A 4,499-nucleotide genomic window follows, 5' to 3' on the forward strand; every position below is an offset into this window, starting at 1 on the left:
AATGATTAAGAAACCTATAAAAGTTAATGATGAGTTTTATTAATAATAAAGTTAACATATAATAAATAGATTAGTTATTATTATTAATTTTAATTTAAAAGTAGCTAGATTATCTTAATTACCTTTCAAATGGATACATCCACCTATATTGGACGGGTCCCCCAACTTTGGCTTCATATGGCAAATGAACCGGTAGATGCTCCATGGAGTTAAAAAATGCAGGAGGAAAGATCATTTCAAGCTTACACAATATCGTGGTATTTGCTCTTCCAGATTTAATCATGTCATCAACACATATTGAAGAGGCACATAAATCTCGGAAGAATTGACTAATCTCAACAACTGCATTCCAAACGTTTATCGGCACGAGGTGTTTCAAAGCAACGGGTAATAATCGCTCCATGAATACATGACAATCATGACTTTTCAAGCCTTGCAACTTGACTTCTTAAGATCAACACATCGACTAAAATCGATGCATACTCATCAGAAACTTCAAATTTTGTAACCACTCACACAATACTTTTCTCTTAGCTTTGTCGAGAGTGAAAATGGATGTTGGCTTAGACCCGTCGCCGCGAATGTGTAATTTGGGACGATGACAAAATTTCTGCAAATCTTTTCTAGAAGCAATGCTATCACATTTTTCGCCTTCTACATCCATGATCATGTCAATTAGTTGCTCAAAGAAATTTTTTTCTATGTGCATTACATCCAAATTATGTCTTATCAACATTGTCTTCCAATAAGGAAGGTCCCAAAGAATGCTTCTTTTAAACCAACCGTTTTTCTGCTTTTTCAATTCTTTAAATTCTTCCTCGGTACCATCAATAAGGGATGGTAAATCACATACCGTCTTCCATATCTCATCCCAAGCACTCGTTTCGGAGGGGCATCAAGCACCTCTTTACCTTTTGTGAAAGCTTTCTTGTTCTTCCTATGTGGATTTCCCTCTCGTAAGAAGCATCTATGACAATCAAACCAGCTTATTTTCTTGCTATTGGGAAGCCAAAATGCTTTACTTTCCTCCATGCAACAAGGACATGCTTTTTGTCCTTGTGTAGACCACCCAGATAGCATACCATAGGCGGGAAAATCATTTATTATCCACAAAAGGGAAGCTTTAAGTTGAAAATTTTGTTTTTTAGACACATCATAAGTTTCCACCCCAACTTCCCACAAATATTTCAACTCCTCCACCAATGGTTGTAAATAAACATCCAAATTACGTTTCGGGCTTTTTGGTCCGGGAACAATAAGTGACAAGAAGATAAATGGTCTTTTCATACATAACCAAGGTGGTAAATTGTATGGTGTGACCATAACGGGTCAACAAGAATACTTCCTCCCAAAATTACCGAAAGGATCAAATCCATCCGTACACAAGCCAAGTCGTACATTGCGGGGTTCCTTGGCAAAATCAGGATACATCTGATCAAATCGTTTCCATTCTTCCCTATCACTAGGATGACTCATCTTCCCCGGAGCACGTGGGTTTTCTTTGTGCCATCTCATTTGTTCGGCAATGTTTTTGGTGGCATAGATTCTTTGAAATCTTGGTGCGAGAGGAAAGTAAAACAATTGGTTACATGCTATTGGTTTCTTACTCTTTTTGGCCCTCTTACTACCGTTGCCTTTTTTCAACACCAAAACTGTATCTCCTTCACTTGTCTCATATCTATCCGCCCCATAATCTTTACATTTGTCAAGCAAAGCATCATCTTTCCAAAATAGCATACATCCTTCAGGACATGCATCAATCTTTTCATGCGGTAATCAAGACCTTTAACTACTTTTTTGGTAGTATAGAAACTTCGGGTCATGATATTATCATCGGGGAAAGATTCCTCAAGGAACGAGGCAATGCCATCAACAGCAAGAAATGGCATATTAAACTCACATTTCAAGGTAATTAGCCTAGAAGCGGCTTGTAACAATGTCATTCTACTTCCTTCATACAAGGGTTTTTGTGAGGCTTTTAACATGTCAAGAAAGGCTTTTGCTTGTGGGTGTGGCGGTTGTTCTTCAGAAATAGTTGTATGGTCATCACTATTAAAAATAGTGGAATCCATAGCATCAACAACCATCTCTCTATATGGGTTCTCATCATTTTGTATTTGTTGGGTGTGAGCTTGTTCATGAATTGGAGAATATGCTTCTCCATGTGAAATCCAATTGTAATAATTTGGCTTAAACCCATTTATAATGAGATGTTCTTCTACTACAATGTCAAGCTGGTATTTCAGGTTTTTGCATTTGGCACAAGAGCACCTAAGTTTTTTGTCTACCAAGTCATATTCATCTTGTTGTTTAGCAAATTCAATAAACTCGCTAACACCCTTTATAAATCTAGCGGTAGGACGTCTTTTCTTATTGGAATGGTCTAATCTTCCTTCATACATCCATGAACGTTCCAATATCTTCATTTTAATCTAAAGAAGACCCCACAATAATTTAAACATTTTTAAAAAATAACAATAATATTACATACAAAATTTAAACATTATACTCCACATTATACAATAAACATATGAAAACAATATATAAATATTGTCAATAAGTAATCCATCTTCGAATGGGGTCCTTATCACTCCAACCTAAACCCGTCAATGTACGTTTCAAGTCACTAGCAAACACACTTGTAATTTATTAATGAGGAAAAAATTCGGCAGCAATTCGCTTTAGTTCTCCAAATACACATCTATGTAGAATAACTAATTACTCCACATATACATGTATTCGGAGAACATTAAAGGGATCGCCACCAAACTCATTCCTCATTAATAAATCACAAGTACGTGTTTACTACCTAAATGACTTGAAACGTACAAAGACAGTCCCAAAATGGGGACTATTCAAGAATTACTCCTAATGAGTAATTCTTGAAAGGGTACTAAGTCAACATCAAATCAAACAACAACACAATCAAGTACTAAATTAATTAAGTCAATCACTAGCACAATTCAACCACATAATAAAGGTTTCTATCCTAAAGTCCGTAGCATAATTTGAACTAAAATTAGTAAATTTAAAAGGTAACTGGTAAGAGGAGGTTACCTAATCAAGTAAAAGCAAAAATGAAAAGAAAACAAGAAGCAACAGCTACCGCGTACGGTGGTGCCTAGCAGCGCGGTGACAACCCTGAAAAGAGAAGAAAAAACAAAAAAAAAAAACAAGGTTATTCAACCTCAATCCATCAATAACATGAATTATCCACTTAGCTAATAGCTAATTTCTCTTAATCCAAAAGACGGTTCCACTTAACTAATTCCATTAATCCAAAAGACGGTTTCACTTAGCTTAATATTAATATTAATACGACGATTTCACGTAACTTAGTAATAATAATAATAATATTATTAATTAAGACGGTTCCACTTAGCTTAATACTAATGATAATGAGACGGTTTCACTTAGCTACCCAACACCATACACCACCCACGACCCACCCAAGGCCACCCCACGACCCACCCACCCACGGCCCACCACGGCCCACCCCCGACCAACCCCACCCACGGCCGAACCCCCCCATAACCCTAAACCTAAAGACAAACCTCTTAATCATTCCCTTTTAATTCAAACACAAATTAAACTAAATCTAACTACAAATTAATCTAACATACTAACTACAAATAAATCTAACAAACTAACCACAAATTAATCAAACTAACTATAAATTAATCTAACAAATTAAACTAGTTAAACTAAAATTAAACAAAAAAAACTAACCTAATTAAAGAGGGTGGAAGTGGCGGTGGAAATGGCGGTGGTAGTGTTGTCTCGCCGCCGTTCGTCGTCGTCGCAGCAATCGCCTTTTTTTTTTTGGTTTCGAAAGAGTAAAGTAGGAGAGATGGGGGTCTGATTTGTATAAAAAAATTTGGCGACTGAATTTTGATTTGGCGACTGATTTTCAGTCGCCAAATTGGCGACTACATTAAAATCCGTCGCCAAATCTGACATATCAGTCGCCAAGTTTTATTCCCTTTTTAAAAAAGACAGTCGCCAAATTGGCGACTGATTTCAGTCGCCAATTTGGCGACTACCAGTATCTGTCGCCAAATTTCGGTCGCCTGTTTTAGTTTTTCTTGTAGTGTTATGGGTTTGGGCTTTTTAGTTTTATTCCGTCATTAGGTCAAATAAATCCTATTTTCTTATGAATAGGAAGTTAGGACGTCATGTTTAGGGGCTTCTCCTCTGGGATTTTACCATACAATATCAGACGATAATCTTCTACTGTTCTTTGTTTCCTCTCTTTCCGGATTTATTACTGTAACTCTTTCTCTCCCTTTTCTCCTTAATTTATTTAATGTTTATTGTTCTTGCTTCCTTTATTCTCATTCTTCCTTATTCTATGTCTAGCTAAATTCCTCTGCTAGGATTAGGTGATTCAATAGACCGATGTTAATTGCTAATTAGGTTATTAGATCTGTCGTTGTAGTTAGGTCTATGTTGTTAATCGTTGCTTTAACTGTATCCTGCTAGTTGATTCAAAGAAATTA

This window comes from Silene latifolia, chromosome Y (assembly GCF_048544455.1).
Source record: "Silene latifolia isolate original U9 population chromosome Y, ASM4854445v1, whole genome shotgun sequence".
Lineage (NCBI taxonomy): Eukaryota > Viridiplantae > Streptophyta > Magnoliopsida > Caryophyllales > Caryophyllaceae > Silene > Silene latifolia.